A 26,094-nucleotide genomic window follows, 5' to 3' on the forward strand; every position below is an offset into this window, starting at 1 on the left:
TCCACATTTCTTGTGTCGTCCAGTTTTTATTTTTTTTATTTCTCTAGTGATTTATTTAAGTCAAGTTCGTGTCAGTTCCAATCCAATTCAAGTCCAGTTCAAGTAATATTGAGTCAAATCAATGTCAGTCCAGCCCAAGTAGTATTGAGTCCATGTCATAATAAAGTCCACATTCCAAAATAAACCAGCCCAAAAGAACTACCAGCCGGTTCACTCATCAAGACCGGTTCCTTTAAAAATTAGCTCCCCTGTTTTGTTCCAAGCACCGTACTCGTCATCTTCCCCCAAGCCGAGCTCCAGCCGGATGTGCCCGAAGAGGAGAATGAAGCAAGGCGGTTTCTCAGCTGACGAGTCATCTTCCCCAAGCCGATTTCTCTCCCAGCTCCAGCCGGTGTGCCCGAAGAGGAGAATGAAGCAAGGTGGTTTCTCAGCCGACGAGTCATCTTCCCCAGCCGACGAGTCATCTTCTTCCCACGCCGACGGGTCATCTTCTTCCCAAGGCGATTCTTCTTCCCAAGCCGATTCACTCCCAGTTCCAGCCGAAGAAGATGAAGGGGTGGAAAACCGATCCAACCCACAGCGTCTCCACCCAAGAGGCATTCCATTTTCATCCCAAACACCAGCCAGATTCATCCGGTTCCTGCCGTTACAAATGGAGAAGCCCAACCGATCCAACCCGCAGCATCTTCCACCGCCCTGTTTTAAGGAAATTTCAACCGGTTTATGAGTCCATTTATTTCTTTCTTCATGTAATTGGTTGCCCTGCCTATAAAAGGGGTTTATCTCGTTATGTAAGGTAATGAAGAAAATGAATGAAAAAAGAAGAGAGGCTGTTTGATGAATTGCCTGAAAGAAGTTTGGTGTCCAATCCCAAGATCCTATTTTCCTCCCTTCTCTAAAGTCCTTCTCTTCTAAGTGAACGCAGCATTCCCTGACTTCCACAACTTCCTCTAGCGCAGGCGGCGCTCCTCATCCGGCTTCCCATTCCCTCTTCCGGACTTCATCCCGATCCGACGAATCTTCGTCCGGATTATTTATCCTTTGAATAGATTATTGTGTTTTGTTTTCCCAAACATCCTGCTACCTCAACTAACCCAGGACTTCTGTTCCAGATCTTGTCGGTTTCCCCTATCCGTCTCAATGAAAGGGCGACCCGTCAGCGAATCAGGACCCTGGACTTGCCTCCCTCTTCCAGGATTTTTTTCTCGAGCATCGTGTCCGTGTGATCCTTCCACTAAAATTCTGAGTAAGTCGTTATTGGATTCAGTTTAAGTTCCCAAATTTTTATGCTTAACAGCAGGAAATAAAAGTAGAACAAAGTGCCCTAATTATGTGTTGATTTTCTAATCAACAACGATCCTTCTTCTAAATTTATTAAAGGAACTGATCAATTGTCGGTAGTTTCTTACAGTAAATTCGATTTTAATATAATCATCTGATAGCTGTTAGATTTGAGTTGGCTAATAGTTTATGAATTGGATTGCTGAAATCTAATTAAAAAAAAATTAAAAAAAAAAAAGAAATTGTAGATTGCATGCATTGATCCTGTTCCACATCACTAACCCTCGGATGCCTGGCCTAGCGCCGGAAGAATTTCCTGAGGCCTAACCCTCGGATGCCTGGCCTAGTGCCGGAAGAATTTCCTGAGGCCTAACCCTCGGATGCCTGGCCTAGTGCCGGAAGAATTTCCTGAGGCCTAACCCTCGGATGCCTGGCCTAGCGCCGGAAGAATTTCCTGAGGCCTAACCCTCGGATGCCTGGCCTAGTGCCGGAAGAATTTTCTGAGGCCTAACCCTCGGATGCCTGGCCTAGCGCCGGAAGAATTTCCTGAGGCCTAACCCTCGGATGCCTGGCCTAGCGCCGGATGAATTTCCTGAGGCCTAACCCTCGGATGCCTGGCCTAGCGCCGGAAGAATTTCCTGAGGCCTAACCCTCGGATGCCTGGTCTAGCGCCGGAAGAATTTCCTGAGGCCTAACCCTCGGATGCCTGGCCTAGCGCCGGATGAATTTCCTGAGGCCTAACCCTCGGATGCCTGGCCTAGCGCCGGATAAATTTCCTGAGGCCTAACCCTCGGATGCCAGGCCTAGCGCCGGAGGAACTTCAAGAGTCAGGAGTCGGCGAGGCGCTACCGAGAGTTAAAAAGAGGAAGGATGAAAGTGAAATGAGGAAACACTCTGTTTGCATTAACTTTCGTTGCACCAGGGCCGAGACCCATACAACATGGCAAAACACCAACATACAAAGAAAAGAACAAAGAAAAATACAGAGGGTCAGCTTGGAGGAACCCCTGGGTCGGGAACGGCGAGCACACCCGCAAGGGGTAGGGAGACAGTTGGAGAATCAGCAGGCAATGGCATCGAAGGGGAGTCGAGGAGGGAGACCCCACTCAGGTCAATTTCGGGGTATCTAGCGGACACCCTCGCCAGGCCTTCATCGAAGCCTAAGACAAAGGAGTCGGACCCCGCGTCCGACATGTCACGAATGAACTCGGCGGACTGACGATAAGCCTGTACCGCCTGACGCCCGATTTTCGCGCTCTTCTCGGCCAGCGCCGCCTCCGCTCGCTCCGTAATCTGAGCTTTCGCCTCCATGACCTTCGCCACAATCCGGTCGTCCGCCTCGGAGGAGACCCTCAGCAGATCGGCCCGAGCCTCCATGTGCTTCGCCTCGGCAGCAACGCGAGCAGCCCCAGCCTCCTCCAGGCGCGAATGAAGCTCCTGGTTGCTCGCGCGGGACTCCTCCAGGGCCGATTCCAATTCGGCCAGCTTGGCTTCAAGAGATCGGGCTCGGTTGCGGGCGTTGTCGGCTGACTGCTGGGCCTTCTCCCACCTCTCCCGGAAGTCGGCAGCCTTCCGGGACTGCTCTTCGGCCCGCTCCTCCGCCTTCCTGATCTCGCCTTCGAGACCCGAGGCAACCTTGAGTTGCTCCTGAGTCTCCAACAGTTGCCTCTCGAGGGCGGCGAAGCCGAGTACCCGCTCTTCGGCCACCTGGAGCCTCGTCTCGAGGTCCCTGGTCGTCCTCCCTGCCGCAGCCTGGCCTCCCTCCTCTACAGCTTTCAGTCGGCTCTCGGCCCTCGCCAGAAGCCTCGCCTGTTCCTCGTGGCTTTCCTCCAGACGGATCATGTACTGGGCGAGCTAAGAAATAGGAAAAATGAGGGTGTCAGGCGGGGATCAATAGAGCCTATAAATGACGAAAGCGGCCAGAAGAACACTCACCGACATGAGACAGACGCAGCTGGCAGCTCCGACGTCAGGGATCCCCATCTGCCGGACCCGCCTACGGTCACTCTCCAGCAGCACCGTCTCGATGAGGTTTCGGGTGCCGGCGAAAGTGAAGGCTGACCCCGACTTCGCCCCGGAGCCGGACGGTGGTTCTGCGGCCTTACCCTTACCCATTGCTTGGGGGAGAGTCATGCTGACCGTGCTCGGGGCGGGGGCCGCTCCAGAAATCGACAAGGTCCCGCTCGGCCGGGGCCTCGGCGCGCTCCTTCTCGTATCATCCGAAGCCAACCGAGTCGAAGGCCGGGCTGGGGACCGATTGCGTCCGACCCGGCCGTCTCGGGCGCGCCCGGGTGACGCCTCCGGAAAAGCGGTAGTCTCATCACCGGAGGGCTGATACGGCGTCAACTGTCGGTCCGAGCCCGCGGCGCCCCCCTGATCGGTGGGTCCGGACCCGTCTGTCGGCGTCGGAGTCGCCTGCTGGCGGGACTTCTTCGCCGGTGGGACCCCGCTCGGAGGAGTCCGTTTCTTCCTCCGGACCGCTTCCAGTAGGGACGCCCTACTGACAGCCATCGCCTTGTCCGACCGCATGACGTCGTCGATTTCTGCAAAAAGGAGAGATGGTCGGAAACTGAGAAACTGATGGAAAGAAGAAACGAAAGAGGAGAAAAGAACTAAAAAAGAAGTGGTGGCGGGCTCACGGTCGGCGGGGACCGAGCTCAGACCGACGTTCACCAAGGCATCCTCGAAAATAAGACGGGCCACCGGGGGAAGCCGGCCCTCGGCAACCAGCCCCCTCAAGACGGCAACGCCATCGGACTCCTCCCTCGACAACCTCGATAAGCCGATCGGGGACTTCATCGGCATCTCCCAGGTTGTCCCGATTCCCCAAGAGGGATCTACGTCAATGAAAAAGAAACGCTCCTTCCAGCCGTGAATGGAGGAAGGAGCATCCTTGACGAGGCTGCACCCTCGCCGCGCCCCGAAGCACCACCACCCTCTGTCCCGGGGGTGGCCGTTCAGGCCGTAGCATTCCCAAAAAACATTCAGGGTGGCGGGAACCTCATGCATGCGGCAGAGAACCTGGAAGGCCGTCAGGATACGCCATGAGTTCGGCACCAGTTGCGTCGGCGCCACTCTTAAACCCCGAAGCACCTGCACGACTAAGTCCGAGGGGGGAAAGCGGAACCCAGCCCGAAGGATGTCCTCATTGATGGCGACCTTCCCTGGAGGAGGATGGGACATCCTCTCCTCAGGCCCCGGGAGCGTAATGTTGCAGGCTTCGGGAAGGTGGTACCGGGCCACGAACCTATCTAGGTCTTCAGGGACCAGCTCCGACTGAATGCGGTCCGCCCTTACTTCGTCCATCCCTAATGGCCAGTGAACCTACGGTCAGGACGGGGTCAAGAGGGGGGAAGGCACCGGAACGACTGGAGTACACTAACACGAAAGGAGAAAGTACGGAGAGCCCTAAATTGAAGAGTGGGGCAACTCACCGGAAAGGAAGGAAGAACGGCTCCGAGAGCGTCAAAGGAGGAGCGAACGAACAGTTCGGCGGCAACGGCAGCGGCACAAGGGAGAAACTTGAAGATGCCTGTGAAGAGAAAGGCGGACGGGGGAGGGCCCCCCGGTTAAATAGGTGGAAAGGCGGGTGACGCCTCGGTGACGCCAGAGGACGCCTGGCTGCCGAAAGTTTGTTCGCACCCCAAAGGCGAATCGACGCCATTAAGGAAGGATGTCCGCCGAAATCCGCAGACCGCCAGATCAGCGACAACTGCCATACGCCATAAAGAAGGCGGGAAGCTCGGAGCGTGCGCGCCTTTCCGAGGGATGGCGGCAATCTCGAAGCATCACTCCCTTCACCCGTTCCCCTCCTGGTTCCAGGCTCGGGAGTGGGGGGCTACTGTTACGGGGGAACTTAGCCACCATGCCCCACGTGACCGGCGCGCACGCCCAGGAAGACTACGGCTGCCCCTTGATCCAGCAATCCGACCTCGGGTCGGATATCTTCGGCTCCGCAGCCCGACCCCGAGTCGGCTGCCCCTTGACCCAGCAATCCGACCTCGGGTCGGATATCTTCGGCTCCGCAGCCCGACCCCGAGTCGGCTGCCCCTTGACCCAGCAATCCGACCTCGGGTTGGATATCTTCAGCTCCGCAGCCCGACCCCGAGTCGGCTGCCCCTTGATCCAGCAATCCGACCTCGGGTCGACAATCTCTCGACAACAACAGACTGTTCCTCTGAGGCACGCCGCGGCCCCCTGCTCCACTACTCCCTGCAACGGCCGTATCCGGCGCTGCTCCACGATCCCCTGTAACAGCCGTACAAAGCGGAGCTCCACTATGCCCTGCCATGGCTGTACCCAGCGCTGCCCCACGACGCCCTGTAACGGCCATGTCAGTGGCAGCCCCATCGTGCCACACGATGACGAATCCCCGGAAAAACCCCCCAGCCTGATATATATGAGGCTGGGGGGGAAGGGGGAGGGTAAGATATATCTTCCAGAGTATCAACTCACCTGCTACCTTCTCCTTCTCCTTCTCCTTCGATCTCCTCTGACTTGATCGTCGGAGGGCCCCCACTACCCCGGTGGTGGTGCGAGGCTTGTTTGCAGGTTTCACGGCGGAAGGCGGAGCGCAACCAAAGCAACTCAAAGGGAACCCCGTTCACACCGCTGTGCCAATCGTTCTCGGTTTGGACCACCAGCAACAATATCAAAATGCATCAAATTACCATTGCTGGTTGGGTACCAATTCACTCAAAAAGAGCAAATTGAGTATCAAAAACCCCAAGACAATTCAAGAAAACCAACACCTAGACAATTACTAACTAGGCCCCATGCCAAACAAGGATAGCTATAAGATAGTATCAAACAACTTGTTACTTCTAAGTTCTCGAAGATGGAGAATGAAAGTAACCTAAATCATGTGGATTGTGTCACCTTTTGAGGGGCATGAGACTTCCTTGAGAGAAATTAGATGGAGACATGGAGTTAGTGATTGTGAATGGTAGGGAAGTTGTCTTTTAAGTCCAAAATTTGTAGTTAGATATCAATCCTTCAGAAAAGATAATTTTTGTTTAAGCCTTCTTAATGAATGGTTAAGCCTTCTTAATGAGAATCGGTTCGAATAGAAAAGATTTTTGTACAATTATTTAATTCAAATTCCTAAATACAAGATGGTAGTACAATTGACTAGCATGTAGTTCTTGTATCTTTTATCTTGAACTTGAGAGTTTCAAGCCTCTTTTTATCTTTATTTTCTGGTAGTTTACCTTTATTTACCTTTTTTTTTTTGATTTGTTAAATATCCTAAACACTTATATGTATGAAGAAAGAAATATAGAATTATCAAATAATCAATCATATTTTAAATTACTCAACAATTTTTATTGTTATATTTTTAAATATAGAGAAAGAAATTACGAGTAGCATGTTTCAAACAAATTATTTAAGAAAAAATAATTTTGCTTGAATTAAAGTTTTAAGATCATACTTGCGATATGTGATTAAAAATACGTGTTTAAAGTATCGTCCCCAAACTCCCACCGCAGAAACACGAGACCATCAAAAGATTGGGTTTTGGCTTGCTGTTTCCTTACGATTCTGGAATGGAGAGATCGATAAATTCGGCCGCTTGACGGAGGGTTCAAGCCACCGAGGTCTTGTCGCCAGTTAAGTTTGAGATTCGTTGCTGGAGAGCCGGGCAAACCGGCGGTATCCAGCAACTATGCATGGAGCTCTCCTTATTGCGTTCAGAGAGGCTGCTTACAGAGTGAGGGCGGCTTGGAGGAGGTCCATGGTGCCAGTGATGTAGAGATCAGATGCTAAAGAGGAAGTTTTATATTTGGATGACCTGTTCTGAACTCCTGATCTCTGTTTTGGGAGCTCTTCGATTCTTTATGGCCCATTTTCTTGGGGCCCTGACTCTACTTCATCGGTGCGCGTCGGGATTGGTGAGAGAAAGTGAGGTTCTGGTTCTCTTTTCCTCTATGGATTGATTTCAAGGAGGCATGTGTTGGAATTGTCTGAGATCGATGATGATTAGAAGAGATTGAGTGCGCTGTATCCTAGCTCTGGCACCAAATTAGATGGGAGGAGTGGTTTGAGCAGTCTTGGAGATAGTCTTATAGCATTTATAAGAGGTTTCAGAAGCGGTAATTCGAAGATAGGAATTGTAAATGGGATGCTTCATGCCTAGAGATTTCTTCTATCAAGCCAGTGCATTCACATCCTACAGTTAATCTGGACTTGGCAGGAAAAAGTTGTCAGTTCATGTCATTTCTCATGGAGGCATAAGAGAAGATCATAATTTGTATTCAGCAAAAGAACATGGAGACACCATTTGGAAGGATCACCAAGATGCTGCTATCAGTTCTTTCTTTCTTTGAATCAGGTACTTCCAGCAAACCCTGGCATAATCACCTTTAATAATTACATTTCTCTGATTGATATTTACATTTCTCTGATTGAGCAGGACCAAGTTATTTGCTTTGGTGTCTGTGACATTTTTGCCCAGAATTTATGTAGACCTAATCGACTGCTAAACCTGAGGATTTTTAAGGATAGAACAATCACCTGGGTGGGTCACATTATTTGTCATTTTGGTTATATAAATTTTGTATGATAATAATTAATAGGTATGCTAGGCCCTGGCTCTAGCTAACAGATTGTCATTCGGATACAAAAAATTTTAATTGGAATAGTCGATCATTTTTCATTTATACGTAGTTTGTTTTTGAGATTTTGCATGCATTTCTTTGCCTTGCATGCATAATTAACTTTGCTTTCATTTTTTATTTTTGTATTTATTTTGAATTGTATTGACTAAAGGCCTCTATCTAGAAAATCTTAATGCCCTTTCAACTTCAGGCGACAGGACAGGAAAGAATATCAGAAATTTCATAGTATATGTCATAGCATGGGATCGAGAAATAACTCATTTTAGCAAGAGAATCAAAATCCTGAATAATAAAGCATAAAGGTAATAACATGACAAAACCAAAGGCGGTGGTTTGGGTACAGGCCTACTCTGTCTGGGTTCTTGTCAAAGTTAAACCACGTACATCCTGAATGTTTGGGCTTTCTGATATGGTGGCTGTATATGAGCTGCAAAAGTGACCAAAGGTTGCAGCTGCAAAGGGGCTTCCACTTGTAAAAAGTTGGGTTTTAGGCCCCTTTCAGATTTAGTAGAAAGTCAATATGAATATTGAAAAAGTACCCCATTCAAGGATTCTTGTCATGAAATGACAAGGCCATGCTAAACTTGGTGATCATGACAAAGCATCCATTTTCTTAAATTGTTTTGTGGAAAGCAAATGGGTAAAAATAAGAATGTGGTACTTGAAACAAGGACTCTCACTTTTATCAGGAGGATATAAGAAAAGACCAACTAGGAACTCATCAGAAAAAGGTTGGTGACAATCAGTCACAACAAGGGTGATATTACAATGCAAGTTTATCATAAAGTTCAAAGTCTTAGAAAGTATAAATGTTTATTCCCCTCAAGTTTCTTGTTAAACCAAATGCATGATATTGTTCTTCTTCGTCTGCCCATCTTTATTAGGATTTAGGCAATGAACAACTCCAAGTAATGATCTTCTTAACATGACCAATCCCTGGAAAAAAAAATAGTGCATCAGTTTTGACAGTGCTGCTCAATGTTCCTGGTGTGAGCATCGTACTTGCAATAAGGATGAGTAGTTGTCTCCTCACCATATTGAAATGACCCTTTACATTCATTTCCTTCTAACTGACTTACTGTTAAGGTTTGACTTTGCCTTTGTATGAAAGCGTGGAATTGGAAGAAACTAGTGGATTTTGAAACTAGGCAATGGATAGATTAAAATTTAGACATCACCAAATTCTCATGTCCAAACTTTGACCTTGACCCCTTAAGAATGGCTGAAAGTACACCTCAGCAGGGTACTTACAAGATGACAGAAACAAGTGCTAGAATAAGCCGAAAGCATGGTTAAAGACTTTGTGCTATTTAAACTTTAATGTCAGTGGGTTATGATAACCATGATTTCATTAGGGGTGTAAAACAGGTAAGGGTGGATATCACTTGGATCTTGCAAGTTTCATATACAAACCTGATAAGTTAATCAGGTTTGAACTTGAGCTGCTTATTGGTTGCGACATGTGTTCGCGTTTGTCATCAGATATTAAACAGCTCTATAGTATTCTTCTTCAATTCTTTTTATTTATAATATTCTCCAATATATTTACTTTTCATTATAATTTAGAAAACAACATTATAACAGTGGAGCTATGAAATAATGAGTAGAATGTTCATATTTGTAAAATGATTTCATTTTTGATGACCTCAATCTATCCTCACCTAATAAATTTTGTTTGGGTTTGTTATCAGACATCAAACAGCCAATGTTACATTCTTCAGTTCTTTTTACTGATGATTTTTTCTCCAACATTCTTACTTTCATTATAAACCCACGTTATAATAGTGGAGAAGTGAAAATATGAGTAGAATGTTCTTTTTTGTAATATCATTTGCATTTTGATTACTTCAAGTAATTCTTACCTAACTTGTTGCATTCTTGTTGGTTACCAGATATCAAACAGCTCTATAACATATTTCTTCAATTTTTTGTATTGTTAATTTTGTCCAAGACATTTACTTTCATTTAAAACAACATTATAATATTAGGGAAGTGAAATGATGAGTAGAATGCTCATATTTGTAATAACGTTTGCATTTTTATGCCTTCAGGTAATTCTCACTAATAAAAATGGCAACCATGGTAATGAGGAAAAATCGTAATAAATTGCAACTTAGTATATGGTCCTGCTTTGCTTCCATAGTCTACATTTATCCCAACTTAGTAATGAGGAAAAATGGTAATAAATTGCAAGTATCAACAAACACGTCCAATCTTGGTCCACAGACTAGTTCATCTTGAGACTGGTTGGAGTAATGTCAAGCTTAAACTAGAGCCTCACTGCATGGAAAAGGGTTGGCATTTTATGTTTGGTCAATCTTTCAGGATTATTGCAGATTTAGCATGGTATTTCAATTGGAGGAAAAACCTATTCAAGAGCCAGGATTTTCCATTTAATTGTGAAAATTACAACATTGAATTTGATGATTATAATGGAAGTTTCCTTTTTCCTGAAGTAGCATGATACCTTATACATAAAACTGAACAAAATATAGAAATAATAGGTTTTATGTCGCAGAGACATAAGATGTTGAAAGTTTCTGAGAAGGAAACCAGAGTGGTGAAAAAGAAAGTGCTGAAGAAAGACCCACAAGCAAGAGATCTCCAAGGTTGTTAAGTGTATCAATTATCCCCGACATGCCCTTTTAAAGAAGAGCTTGAATTATAAATAAGTAAGGAATGGAACCTTTCATTCTTAGCATACTTGGTCCACCAATCAAAAAAATATGCAACATAGTAGCAAAAGTACATTGTTAAATTTCTCACCTGTAGACATGTTTATCCACTAAACTGTTGCTTCCTTTAACCACCTTATACATGATATGAGAGTCCACTGTCCTATTTCCTTATCCATCACACTTATAAAAATCAGTCATCACAAAGCATTTCCCTGCCCTTGTGATTAAAATCACCCACCTTGGCACAGATCAAGAAGCAGGCGAACTATATGTAATCTTTTCCAAGAAAAAAAGTGCCTTCTACATGCTATAATCTCATACTAACATAATTCTTCCTGTGCCCTTAATGATCTCTCACCAAATACCTGACATCTTATAACAAACTTTGGCATCCTGCCATCCTGCATTTCTCCATAATTCACTCATGATCACAAACATCCTTTCTTGCTGTATTATTTATATCACTTCTTTTTTACCCTTACATTTCCAGCTTGTCCTTTTTCGTCCAAAGTTTCTTTAAGGAAAGTCACACCAGATGCATGTTTTTCTTAGGTTGCAACCTTCATATATAATCTTTAGTATTGTTGAGGATTGCTTATAGCTCCTTCCCTTCTATACAATTTTAATTTATTTTTTAAAATGTTAGCCATGCTGACTAGGACCTCATCCAAACTCGTATAAATTAGGCAGAGGTGTGGTTTTGCTGATTTTGTCACATGCATGTTGGTTTGTGTTGGCCATATTTCTAACCCAACTAAAATTTGACCTTCCAATCCTATTTTAAATTGAACCCTTTATTCAATAGCCATACATTGATGGCTTGGCCTTGATTGTTGGAAAAAGGAGTACTATTGATGTTCATCTCACTAATATGCAACTCCTCCAATTAGAGGCTGTTCATATTCTAACTCTTTGTTGTAGGATCACCCTCAAGGGGAAAAGAATTCAATCCAATTTTTGAATCGCAAGTTTTAGTGTGAGTTGCTCTTCTTTTTTGAGCTAAAATCGCCTCATTTGTTGTACATAACAAGCAGGGATGTTTTAATTTGAACATGATATTAGGAGTCCATACATATAAATGTTGGAACCACTAAAGTTTAAGGGGTTCACATCATTTTTTTCTGCGATTCAATTTTTTTATGAGTTTTTGCAAGGCCTTAAGATAGATTAAACCTGTCTATACCAAGAATAGAGTTTTTTACTTTCCAAGTAATTCTTGATGTTTTGAAGAAAATTGTCAAGTGGAAGGATGTTAATGTTCTTTTCTTCATGCTAATTTACTGTGCCACACTAAATTCTCTTACGATGTTTCGAGCTATTATTTGCTTGCATCTATCTAATCTTTTCTAGGTAGACAATGTGAAATATATTGATGTAGGCTTAATTTAATTATGTAAAAGAAAAACCTATATTATGCTTTACTTTTCAAAGATGTGTATCTTAAGGGAGGTTGGGCCTTTAATAAGAAAGATTGGTGAAGGTGGCTCTATTAAGCCACACACATAAATTTAAGATGATACTTGGTGGTTATCAACGAAAACCTTTAGGCATTTACGCCGCTGCAAGAAGAGTAATAACATTTATTAATTTGTTGTGTTAGCAACGATCGTTGAAAAAGACATGAGCTTCAAATGTTTGAATTATCCAAAATAACTGAGTTCTTAAAAACGAGTGCAAAAGGCAAGAAAAGAAAAGGAAAGAAAAGGGTGGTGTGAAGGTCTATCAAGCATATGTTGAGAGAATGCAGGAGATTTATGTTAAATAAATAGATTTGAGTTATTTTGTGGCTAAATTTTGAAATCAAAAGGTTTAATGCTAAATACTCAAATTTGAATTCTGAAAAAAGAAACAAAGCAAGGAGACCAAGGAGAAAATAAAAGTGCAAGATATGACCATGATCAGAAAGAAGGATAAGAATAAAGAGGAAACATAATAGAAAAAAGCCTTAGAGGGAAAAGATAATCTTTTGTCCATTGACATTGGTATATAAAGAGCAGATGTAGAGAGAGAGAGATTTAACATAGTTTTGGAGTTTTGGGTGAAAGTTCAAACCATGTGATTTGCAAATCCTCATGTATGACCATTACATGATTTGTTGGTCTATAAATTCTTGTTTATAAAAGTAATAGTATTTTTTAAAAAGTTTTTATGATTCATGGAGTTGATGCTTATAGTTTTAGAATGTTTATTGGTTGCGCTCATAGGGTTCTACACATATTCTATTATGGAGTTGCCACTTGGGTTTAGTTTGTAAACAGGGTAAAAATCCTAAGAAACCATGCCACTAATCTTTTTAACAATAATTGCATTGCAATCCAAGATGAGGAGGATTAAAGGAGCATCACCAATCACCCCAATAAGAAGGCTTCTAACTATAATATTAGGCCTAAAATAAGAGATGGAAATAAAAGAAAAGAAGAGAGGAGAGAGGAAGGTTAGAAAACCGATGTGGTGTTTCACAGCCATTGCTTTCTTCATTGTCCACTTTCTCCACCTAATATCCATGATAATGGGTCCACACCAGATAGATCTCCAATCCAAGGGTTAAGAAACCGATGTAGTGTTTCCCGGCCATTGCTTTCTTCATTGTTCACTTTCTCCACCTAATACCCTTGATAACAGGTCCATAAAAGATAGAGCTCCAAACCAAGGGTAAAGTAAGGGTCTTCCTTCCTTAAGCTTGATTTAGATGGGTGAAATAGCATAGAGTGTGGGAGATTAGGGATGATTTGGTGGCTTCCATTTCCAGATGAAAGTGGGAGGCAGGTGTCTTAGGGTTAGAAGAGAGTAGTAGGGTCCTAGAGTATGAAAGAAAAGGTGGTAGAGTCTTCCTTTCTCATTTGCTACCTTATTTTCTCTACCCTTGGATAGAAGAAGAGTAGGGAGTTGGATAGTTAAACCAACTCCTTCTTGGGGCTTCTATGTATTGGAGGCTTAGGATTGAAAATTGAGGTGCCAAGAGGTGAATGAGTATTTTGGGTTGCTGTGGACTTGTACAAAGGGTTGGATGAGATTAATTTTCAAAAGCTTCCTTAGATTTAATTGTGGAGATATAGGGGTTATAGGTAAACTTCAAGGATGATGAAGGATGTTAGGAGGAAAGGCTAATGAGGACATGATGGGCATTGATGCAGTGGAAAAAGAAGACAAAAAGAGAGTGCTTAAAAAAGAGAGGCAACTTTGTTGATGAAAAGAGATGGCAGAATAGAAAATAAGAATTGGGGACACATTCACTCAAAAGAGAGGATCACTCTGATCTTATACAAGCTTCAGGTCTCTGTAGTCCTCTTAACCATGATTGAGCCTCCCTTTCTCTTACCGTACAAGGATGTTTAGTTAATGGAGTCAGGATAACCCATCACTTTTTCTTCAGGAGAAAAGTTTATTTTAAAATAAATTATTGACAAGGCCAGCCACCATCTGACCATTAATTATTTCCTTCAATAATTGCCTTCACGCTAACTAGTTATCTCGGAACTTAAAGGCTCAACATCATTCACTTTAAGACCCTCTTTCTTGATGACATTTAATTGCATCTAAGTATCGTCATTATGTCTTCTTTTTCCATTCATAGAATAATATTGATTCCAGCTATAGTTTACTAGGATGGATGATCATGATGCATGATAATATTGATGTCATATACACCGTGTGCATACCATCTGCAGATCATAGTTTGCCTCCATCAACACAGGATTTGGAAAGGAGTGAAGGACAAGGAAACATGAGAGGTATGAGAGCCTTAATGACTCACAAAATACAAAACACTAATTTAACCCAATGCATGTTGTTCAGTTGTGAGGGTTGTTGAGGAAAATATGAGAACCTCTTTCATTTGTCCTGTAATGTCGTGCATTATGTTATGCAGCCTTTGAGCACAAATGTCATAATATAATGGTGAGGTATCACGAGACAGAATCTAGATAGTTTTGCTTATTTAGAATCTAGGATCTGGCTGCAGAATGTAGTTATGGAGGCTAGAATCTAAATATTGGGTCAAAGTGCTGGATGGTTGCATGTACAACCAAGTGGCTGTGTAGATGGGTGTTGTTTGGATGAAATACTAATGGTTGTGATATTAGAAATAGGAGATGGGTTTGTATATGAAGCCTCTGCACAGTCTTTAACTGCTTGGTAAATTTTAACTAGTTTTGTAGATAAAGAATTTTATATGATAGAGAGGTGCGTGCACCTATGGTGTGGATAACAGCAGGAAGATGTTAAGAGCACCATTCGTGGCAGCAAAATTGTCCACAGAGAGAGGGAGCACTGCTTGCAATAGCATATCTGTCCCTAGACCGGCTCATTTATGATAATCGTAGAGTAAATTGTCAAAATTGGTTATAAGCAGACCCCAAATGAATGAGACATGGGCTCGATTTTGCCTGTGATTGTAACAGATGAGCTTAATGTGTTTTACTACTTTATTTACTGGGTATATTTCTTACAAGTTTTCATGGAATCTCGATATGCTTTGCATATCCAAATGCACGAAAAACTGTATAGTGACCTTACTAGAGTATCTTCAAACCAAATAGCAAGGGAAAGACTGTAGCTCTACTCTAGGCTGAGGTATGCTTGTATTATGTTACCATTTAGTAATTGAGCCTTGAATACTCTAGGATTGGGTGAACAGAAATCGAAATCACAAGAGACTTTCTTGAGGCTAGCATTCAATCTCTGTGGGCAGCAAATTTGCTGCACTCTATCTGCTTTTGTTAGTTTTCTGTCGCATGAAAATAACTTGATCAGATGTTCTTCTTCTTTTTTTGGTAAAAATTATCTTGCTCTGATGAGCACGAAAAAACAATGAGCTTGTAGTTGTGGTACAGAATAGGCCACTCCTAGAATTGAATTTTATGTCTCAATCTATTTTCCTTCAGATTTTGGAACTTTCAGTTTCAGATTCTTGATGTTCAAATTTTAGCAGCATCAGCATTGCATAGGATCAAGGTCAGCAACCTCATATTTTACATCAGTGACATCCGTATGAACTAACAATTGAATTTTGCTTCTGTTATATATAGTCAGCATCTGGAAGTACCTGTGATCTATGGAACTGATGAACCAGAATATCTTCAGGGGGTGCTGTAACAAAAATACAATGACATGGATAGGGTAAGGCATGGCATTTCAAATTAGTAACCTGTAAATAGCTTGGAGCAGAGGAAGTTGAATTCACATTTAGTTTTCGATACTTGTGTTGATGTTTACTTGTGAGCGAACTGATTGGTCTTTTGACCCACGAAAACTTAGTATTAACTCTAATATTGGAATTATGGTGCAACATGATTGCAAATTTTGTGGAAGTTATAAGAATGTCACAGCTTACAACTTACTGCTTCATTTGACCTTGGTTGTAACTGCAAGTGATGTGAAGTTGCTCTAGCATACTATTAGAGGATGGATTCCTATTGGCTGATGAGATTTCTGAACAGTTGGACCAACCTCAGGACCATATTTTTATTTACTATAAGAAGTCTGAGTGTTGACAGACAAAAGCCCAACTGTAACAAGCTGTTGCAACAAACAAATTCACTGAACTTGTATATATTGGATCCTGAGTCTTGTCTAGTTTCTCTCATGATATCAGGTTCTCATAATTCTATTTTATCATAAATTAATAACTCAACATCTGTGATACCCCAGTGTGACGGCCAGTCTGCTACTTGTCACTGGTACAAGGAATGATAATTGAGACATTGCATTAGTTGTGGGTGAGGTGATTGATTGTTCAATTTGGGCATATGTGATAATATCCCAGGAATCCCTAGATATGTTTAATGGTCTATAAGGAGGAGGGTAAGAACCTAAGAAATATGGATGAGTTGTACGACAAACATCAAAGTTTGTCGTATAAAGAAACGAGACAAGCGAAGCTTAGCTGGAAATTTAGAGGTCAAAAACTAGGCTGGTTGAGTTTAATGTCAAGCTGAACTTGAGCTTCAACTTAGTTTTGCAATCATAAGTTCACCCCTTAACATGAGGCTTGAGCTCAGCTGCTTGTCTAATTGAACGAGCTAAAATAAGTCAGTTATTGAGCTGAGCTCCAGTGTTCTTGAGAACTTTGGTTCATGCGGCGCTGAATGAAGTTTGGAATATTTAGAGAAGGCAATTATGGTCATATAAGATGGACTTATCCAGAGACCTGCAAAAATTGTGGAAGAAAAGCCTGTCTGTTCTGGTTATGTTTAAACTTATGCATACAAAGATTGGTCCTCCAATAATGCCTCATTATTGGATAAAATTTTAAAGAAACAATGTTTAATTCCGAAAATTTGCATTTACTCTTGCATCACAAAAAGAAACCAGGGCCAAATTGAAATGGAATCCTCCAATAGGCTCTTTACCTTAGTGTCTAAATTTCGAGAAGTATAATATATGTGCGCATTACTTAAATGTACCTGGGATGGAGCTCAAATGGGGGTTTTCTCGGTGTACTGCTGAAAAGCAGGCATTTCAGTCCTCAAGAACAGCTTAATACCTGTTACAAAAGCCCTTGTTCTCTAAGCTGTATTTGTTATCTGTCATCTGCTTGTCTCTTCTTAGATCCCTCAGCTGGCAATCTCTCTATCCACTGATTCTCCAGTTAATATTCTATGTTCCTCCTTTGCTTGGGATATCTCAACCTTCTTCATGAGGCGCTAATTTTTTTGAAAGATGTTATGAAACACACACAAGACTGTACACATGTAATGAAATAATATTTAGTTCACAATCTGCGTTATTTTTGTGCTTTCTAGAGCCGAACCTTTCACTCTAAAGATAGATATAACATTGAATTGCATCCAGCAGCTGGAGATCCATATCGCGTACTCTTTCTTAATTTGTTAGGCCAGCAAATAGTTGTGCAATCTAATTCAACTTTGTGTGTAGATTTCAGGTTGTACTGGAACAGGTCGTGTACAAAGTGATAAACTTGATGAATATTTATTTACCCAGGTCCTTAGAAAATTAGGTTTGAATTATGAATCTTCTTTCTAGTGATTGAGCTAGTTGTGTTCATGCGAGATTAGTGTAAAAAAAACTCTGCACAAAGTTCTGAAAATATAGAGCCACACCCTCTTTATCCTTATATTTCATTGCTATCGCAATACAAGGAATCCTTACTGCTGATATGTGAACCTTTAATGTCCTTGCCAGAAACTTCGGGGTAATGTATCGAGTCCATAATTAGTGGGTCATCCATTGCCAAAACTTCTACTTGGCTTCATGCTGGTCTCAGTCATGATTCATGCGTCCAAATCCAGAGGCATCTCTTGGGATGGCCATGGTGTGGAATCTTGCAAGTCTGGTGTCTCTTGGCTTTTCCTCTCAACATCAAACATCACGTCAAAATTAAGCACTGGATTTAATTTGCACCAAAATCCTTATCTTCAGATTAAGACAAACATAGTCACGAATGCCAGACTGGCAGACTCTAGCCTCCATCCGGTGCATAGCAACAAGCTTGCTGATTATTGAAGTCTAAAACTCTTCACCGTATGTCTCCCCGAATGTTTTTTATTCATCTGATTTCATTTATTTATTTATTTTTACTCTGTTCCTCTTTTTAATGTTTAAAATTAAATATATTATTCTGGATTTATTCTGTGTTATATAATAAATTTTATATTTTTTAATTTGGAATATACGTTATATGTCCTGGCTTTGCAATTATAAGTCAGTGGACTGTACTTGGAATAAATGCCAATAATGGATTAGATTAAATAGTTGCAAGCCAAAAGATAAGATATGCCAAAAATCTATCATGCTCAAGACAAGGAAATCGGAATATGAAACAGTACCATGATAATGACCTTGTCATCATGTTTTCACTATGGTTGGAAAAATGATGCATTGCCATTTTCGTCTACTGCAGCTGAAACCAGCGGCGCCGAGCTAGTGGGCTACTAAGTGCTCCAACTATTGACTATTCAGATCGGGGAGATCGACTGCTGCATTTGTACTGTGATGGCTTCTATGCTGATCATCTCTGAAATGTCATTGAATAGCGGAGATCTTGTTTGGACTTTTGCTCGGACGTGGGATCCGACTTACCACAACAAAGATAAAAAAAAAGTCTTTTTGCTAAAAAGTATCCAAAGAAGACCCTCCGATACCTACGTCAGATTAACTCTCAAGAAACAATGGAGGTGTTGTGAGAATATGGTAGAGTGACAGCATAAGAGAATAACAAAGCACTTCTAGGGTTCAAGAGCACTTACCTAGAGGATCCTCCAAGAGTTGTTTATATAGATGAGGGTCAACATCTGTCGTCGAAAAAAACGGGCTTGTAAATTGGCCATTTTTAGTAATAAATTGCGCATCCTAAAGTTTACGCTTGGGTGTTTCGACCGTGCATCTTATTCATCATGCGGTTATGGAAACCGCTTGTAATTGTGGCCGAGCAGTCGCCAATTGGGAGAAGGGTTTGAAATTTGAAAGGCTCTATACACTTCTGGATCCGCTACATGATGGGTTTTGATTAGTTGATCGAAGGCTTCATAGCGAGCTCTCGTTTGTCGGTTTGTCACAACGAGTATGGTCGGTTTCAAGACATATCATTACTAACTCTGTAAATTATAGTTTACAAACTTTAAGCAGCAAGTTCTTTTGTCGATGTTTATTCTCGAGTGGCCATAGTATAGAAAACTTGAACGACTGACCCAATTTCTCGATCATTTGAATGAGCCCCTTCTTCTCTTTTGTGCTGCCTATTTTATCTTTTTCCCTGGTGTTTTTGGCATACTTTTTGCCCTCTCTACAAATTAGTTTGGGCTTTCCCCAACTCCAAATCTAAAACTATCATGTTAACGCCTTCCAGTGGTCTCCATTTTCTTCTGATCCATGGTTTTGCAAGATTTATATCTAAATCTACAGCATTAGGATCGCACTTGTGTGATGGGCATGAACACTAAGAGAATGATTAGGTTCGTTAGTAGACATCTAATCTGTCTATTAATTAATGTTTAATGTTAGTGGAAACTGCACCATGTTGGTATTGATATCGTAGTCTCTTACAGCTCCTAAACAGCCTGGAATGGTGTGACATTCCTTCGTTGGCATTAGCCATTTGATATCCCTACCTTATCCATTCCTTTGCGACTTGCGAGCATTAGCCATTTGATATCCCTACTTAGAACCACCTAGAGAAGACTAGTTGTGTAATTCTACACCATTTCCCCATTGATTAGATATTCCATCTATATCTGAGATCGTTTACAACTGAATGAGGTAGGTCCATAGGTGGTTTGATTTGATACATGGAAAAAGATGTTATTCCTGGATTCTTATTAGAAATGCATTTGCTTTTATTCTGGTTAATATTCATGCTTTACTAGGAGATGTTCCTCTTAAGGAAGAAGAAACGGATGTGAAAAAAGATCAGTAGTCTAATGCCATCATGGCATTAGATTATCTTGTTCATAAACTATGAGAGCAGGAGAAATAAGAGAACCACTATACAAAAATTACTTTTTGGTCATGAATCTAAGATTTAAGAAGGATAGTGGGTTGTATTCATATGCTATTGAAATTGTAATAATTGATGACTGTGTTTTACACCTTAAAACCACTTTGGCCTAAGCTACGATTGATAAAAATAAAAACATGAAAATATGATAATGAATGATCTTAACAATTGCTTAATGCCAAGACTTGCAAGTGATTTTGCATTGATATATAATGTGATGATTTCTGTCACGCCCCGAACCCAGCACCCAGGTCCGGCACGCGACCGGCCGCATGAGCCCTAGAGCAGTGCCCTAAAGATCATGCAAGGCCTAAGATAAACAAAAATTCCAATAAATCCATAATTAATGTATTTAAAACAAACCAACTAAAATGTACTGATTTATTACATAATTTCAAATATCCATAAATAAAAGATAGATTAACTTCTATCTATCCAGCAATCAGACTCCATGCTGATCTTATTTCTCGTCCCACCCAATGGTCTCTACAAATCCAGTGCCTCTGAAAAAGAAAGTAAGTGTAGTATGAGCTTTTCTAGCCCAGTAAGAATCCCAACAACCACACACAATAATAATGATAAAATCATCAAAACATCAAATACATGTCATTTCATCATTTCAAAAGCTCAACAAACAACAAGTGTATATAATTAGTACATATACACAAATCCTTTTCCACATTATGTGATCCATTTCCGTATTACTCTGATTCCCAAGTTTTCAGACTTTTCACTTCTGGCTTTGGACTAACCAAGTTCATGACCCAGTCCAAGACTGCACAATCCCACGCATAAGCTCGTGGCAGCTATCCCACGCGTAAGCCCGTGGAGGCTATCCTACGCATAAGCTCGTAGAGGCTATCCCATGCGTAAGCCCGTGGCAGCTATCCTACGCATAAGCTCGTAGAGGCTATCTCATGACAAGATTAGTCCAACCCATTTTACATGTCTAGTTTTACATGTTTAATCACATTTCCATCACGTCATATATTTTCATAATTTCTCAAAAATATGTTCTTCCTTCCCAATTTAATTATTTCAATACTTTCATAATAAATAAAATGCACACCTCATAGTGTCATACAAGCTCAAAAACAAATAGCAATATACTGATAAAATATATCCAACGATAAATCCAATATATGCATAAATAAAAGTGCTCAGATGTAGGGATTCTTACAGAAATTGTAGACTAGAGTTGGGCACTGGGCCGGGCCGCCCACGGCCCGGCACGAAGAGGGCCGTGCCAGTTGGGCACTGGGCCGGGCCGCCCACGGCCCAGCACGAAGAGGGCCGTGCCTGGCACGGCCCGATAGCTACAGTGCCGGGCCGTGCCTGGCACGGCCCATTTAAAGGGGCCGTGCCGGGTCACAGGTTACTGGCCCGCGGGCCGACCCAGGCACGGCCCGCTTCGGGCCTGGGCCGGCACGGCCCGCTCTAGGCCCGCGGGCCAAGCACGGCACGGCCCGCAGGCCAGCCCGGCACGGCCCATCAGGGCCTGGGCCGGGCTGGCCCGCGGGCCTGGCACGGTCCGGGCCTGGGCCCGGCCCGGCCCGATAAAAATTAATGCTTCATAAATTTTTTTAATAAATTAATAAATATTGAAAACTAAGGATTTATGAATATAAAGCCACCTTAATGGTGGGGGGTTTGGCATAGACCCCTACCAGTTTATTAATTTAAATCAAAATGGTACATGAAGGGAGGTTTGGACCTTGGTCTGACCTCCAGAATACAATAAGAAAGGGGCCAAAGGGCCGAGGTTTGGACCTTGGTCTGACCTCCAGAATACAATAAAAATGTACGATTATAAAAAATTAAGAAATCTTACTAATCATCAGTGATTCAGTGAATCAGTATTCACTCTTCAGTCTTCAGTAGTGTTTGTATCATCATCATCAGAGGATGTTGTATTATGTCCACCTTTATCTTGAAGTCTTGCCTCAGCATCCAACCAATCTTTGAAGCAGAGAAGCATCTCCACCGTTTCGCCCGTCATCCTACTTCTCTTTTCGTCAAGAACACGCCGACCTGCACTAAAAGCGGATTCCGATGCTACCGTGGACATCGGCACAGCTAAAATATCGCGTGCAATTGCAGACATAACAGGATATTGATTTCTAACACTCTTCCACCAAGATAATACATCTAGATTCTCTATTTGATTTTCATCATATGCAGACTAAAGATCATTTCGTAAATAAAATTCTAGTTCACTACTTAAAGATGAAGAAGATGAAGATAAACTTGAAGCATGTGTGTGTCTTCTCTGTGCAATGAATGAAAAAATAGATGACGAACGAGAACTACTAGAAGAAGGAATAGAGGTTTGTATTTGTATTCTAGATCCACGAATTTTTTCATCATATATAGCATAAATATCATAAAGAAGTTGTTTTACCTCATTTTTAGCAGGTTCAGGATCTTTAATCATATTTTCACAGTATGCATCAAGTAAAATTAGCACGCCATTTAATTTAACTCTAGGATCAAATACAGCAGCTAAGTTATGCATAGGACATATCTTGTCCCAATACTCATTCTATTTAGATTCCATTAGGTCAATAATAGGCATTAAAACATCATCATATCTATGTTCTGCAAATTTTTGACTAATTATATATGCTTGTTGTAAAAATGAACATGAAGTTAGATAATAAATACCAGAAAGAACATTAGTAGCATTATAAAAACTAAGCAAAAAATCTTCCAAAATTTTTCCTTTATTCAAATCAGTTTCAGTCAATGTAAAGCCTAATCCACGATCATTAATATATGCACTTAATAAGTTTCTATATGGGTATGCATCATGTATCATGCTATATGTTGAGTTCCAACAAGTAATTACATCAAGTTTAAATTTTTTAAAACGTTTACCATGATTTATACATAGTTCCTTAAATTCTTGAAGTCTTGATCTTGAAGCATGAATAAAAGAAACTGCATTTCTAATTTTACCAATCACATCTTGAATCATACCCATGCCAGCTTGAACAGAAAGATTTAAGATATGACATGCACATCTAATATGCAATAAATTTCCATCTAACATGGGATGCAATGAGTCTTTTAATAATGCAACAGCAGAATTATTATTAGATGCATTATCAAAAGTAATAGACATAATTTTATCATTAATATTATATGAACATGCAGTTTGATAAATGATATTTGAAATTTGTTGCCCAGAATGTGAAAAATCAAAAGCACGAAAAGCAAGAATAAGTTTATTTAATTGCCAATCATTATCAATATAATGAGCAGTAATGGCAATAAAACAATTACTACCTACAGATGCTGACCAAATATCAGAAGTTAATGAAATTTTTACATTTAAAGTAGAAAGTGATTCAATTAAACTTTGTTTCATTGCTAAAAAGTTAGTCATAGCTACTCTTCTAAATGTACGCCTACTAGTTCTTTTGTAAGCAGGTTGTAGGTTTAATTGAACATATTCTTCAAAATTAAAAGATTCACATAAACTAAAAGGTAATTCATCCTTAACTATCCATTTTACAAGTGCTTTTCTTTGATTTTCATGATTATATGCAAAATTACCTACAAGTAATCCCCCTTGTATATTAAGGGTACTTTGAGTTTGAGCATGAGAATCATGCATCCTATGACTCTCTTGATGTCTTTTTAAATGCCCTGTTCCCCCACTACTACTACAACTATAAAGTTTGGCACATTTTTTACATTTAGCTTTCCAGACTCCATCAACCATAACTCTATCAAATTCAGTCCATACAGCACTAGTCCTCTTACGAGAAGAGGTTTGATCTTCACTCGGTTCACTAGTTCTAGAGAAACTAGGAACATGGGGTTGGGGATTAGTTTCTTCTCCCTCAGAAACAGGAGGAATGCCAAACTGACTTTCCTCAAAAGATGACATATCTAAATTGATGAATTAAAAAAATAAAAACTAACCACAAGGAGGATTGGAGGAATTGAGTAGAGGGTCGGAGGGCAGAGGCAGAGCTGCAGAGCCGAGATTCTGAGCTTCCTCTTGTGCTCTCAACAGGAGTGACCTTCTCTTCTCAACAGGAACCTCCTCTTGTGTAGCACTTGAACACTTGCTAAATGCAAACTAAAAATTAAATTGCTAGAAGAGCACTTTAGAAGAGAGAAATAATAGTATTAGAGAAGGAGAGAATAGTTGGTTTGGTGTGGTGAGAATGAGGGAGGAAAGGACTATTTATAGAAGCCCAAAAAAAAAATTTTCCCAAAATACCCCTCAATTCAGCCGTTATTGGACTGTTGGGAGGGGTAAAAGACTTTTTCCCAAAATAGCCGTTGGAAACGGCTATTTTCCTCACCCCTCACCGTTGCGGGCCGTGCCTGGCACGGCCCGTTTGCACCCGTTACGGGCCGTGCCTGGCACGGCCCGTGGCGTGCCGTGCCCGGCCCGGCCCGCCAATAGACGGGCCGGGGGCCGGGCCGGGCTTCCTTTTGCACCCACGACGGGCCGTGCCGGCACGGCCCGCTTCATAAGCGGGCCGGGCCAGGCACGGCCCGTTTAGACCTTGGGCCCGGTGGGCCTGGGCCGGGCCGGCCCGGCACGGCCCGATGTCCAACACTATTGTAGACTAACACAAGCACAAATCCGAATCACAACCTACGCGCTGGGGTGCTGAGTCCCCTGATCAAAATCTCCTGGCACCGCCGACTCTTCCTCTACAACATCAATTATAAATCACAACTAAATTATTTAATATTTAAATATTCTAAACCATAATTCATATCTACTATGGGGTCCATCACCAGGTCCCCAAACATCTCAATTCCTCCAAATCTAGGGCAGTCGGGGTGGCCCGACTCCCACCCTTGTACCACCGGTCTATGTCGTCGCCAACCGTGGCCGCTGCCACGCCGGCGATGATGGCCGGTCCCGGTGAAGAGACCAAAAGAAAGGGATGATTCCTCTCTCTTCATGGTTGGGAGTACATCACCCTCCCTCAAATCCTTTTTGGTCCAAGGGCAACAGCCATGGTGGTTGTGCCCTCTCCTTCCCCAACCCGACAACACCACTGGTCGAACCATCGCCAGCCGTTTATGTTGCAGTCGCCGGCGATGGTGGCCGATCAAGAGTGGGAGAGAAGAAGAAGTTTCTTCTTCTCTTTCTTCTTCTTCTTCCCCCAAAAACCGACACTGGGTCCCCTCCCCCTTCCTCCATTCATCCACGGAAGACCCTCCTCACAGCCACCGTGATGGTGGCTCGGCCCCCACCCGACGGCACCTAACCGCCGTCGTCGTCGCCGGTGGCCAACCGACGAGGGGAAGAGGAGGAGAGATGGGATCCCGAGGAAGAAGACCTCGGATCCACCCTCCCCCATCACATACAAAGCCCTAGAAATCATCTCTGACCTTCACACGAACCCGACCAGCCCCACCGCCATGCATCTCGGCCATCCCGGTGGCCGGCGGCAGCCAAAAATTGGAAAGAAGAGGCCGAAACAGGGGTACCCTGTTTCGGGCTCTTCTCCGATGATTCACCGGCCAACACTTTACCCATGCCACCCAAAATCCAGAAAATAAAACACAAAGGAAGGATTACCTCGGTCCGGCGGGGCGTTCCGGCAATCCTTTCGGCGAGAAATCGGAGGAGGAACCGTGAGCAACTCCCCTCGGATCCACGCTTCTTCATCCGATTTGTGGAGGATCTTCACCGAAGGAACTTCCTCCACGGCCGACCGGATCTCGGCGCTTGGCCTCCTCTCCGGCATCCGGTCTCCTCCGGCGACCTCCGCTCCAACGCCGCCGCCCCTCCCTCAAAATGGCTTCCTTCACGATCGTGCCTAGGGCACGATCATAAGAGGGATACGGGTCTGGTCTTTTTGGGCCGGCCCGTTAACCTCTTTTTTTTTCTGGGTTTTTACATTCTCTCCCCCTTAAAAAAATTTCGTCCTCGAAATTGACTTACTTGAAGCCTCAAACTTTAAAAAAATGCATCTGTTATATCATCCCTGAGATCTCAAGTAGTCTCCCTCTCGGAGTACCTACTCACAAGATTTTGACATACAAAAATCACAGCATCTCAAAACTTGATCCTTTCTATTTACCA

At 42.5% G+C, this 26,094-nt stretch overlaps 2 long non-coding RNA genes across 3 annotated transcripts; one reads left to right on the forward strand and one right to left on the reverse strand.

Moving 5' to 3' along the window:
* The first annotated feature begins 6,727 nt into the window (after positions 1-6,727).
* Positions 6,728-16,160, forward strand: LOC120111031. 2 transcript variants are annotated; one of them, XR_005512168.1, is made up of 2 exons: positions 6,728-7,612; positions 14,245-16,160. It is a non-coding gene; the product is annotated as an uncharacterized LOC120111031 (long non-coding RNA). The 2 variants fall into 2 exon arrangements; XR_005512167.1 differs by having other exon boundaries at positions 6,729-7,612; positions 15,604-16,160.
* A 4,038-nt stretch (positions 16,161-20,198) lies between these two features.
* LOC120111219 lies at positions 20,199-25,869 on the reverse strand. The gene is made up of 2 exons (XR_005512300.1): positions 25,588-25,869; positions 20,199-20,533 (listed from the first exon to the last, which is right to left on the reverse strand). It is a non-coding gene; the product is annotated as an uncharacterized LOC120111219 (long non-coding RNA).
* Between the last annotated feature and the right edge of the window lie 225 nt (positions 25,870-26,094).

Source organism: Phoenix dactylifera, chromosome 6 (assembly GCF_009389715.1).
Source record: "Phoenix dactylifera cultivar Barhee BC4 chromosome 6, palm_55x_up_171113_PBpolish2nd_filt_p, whole genome shotgun sequence".
Lineage (NCBI taxonomy): Eukaryota > Viridiplantae > Streptophyta > Magnoliopsida > Arecales > Arecaceae > Phoenix > Phoenix dactylifera.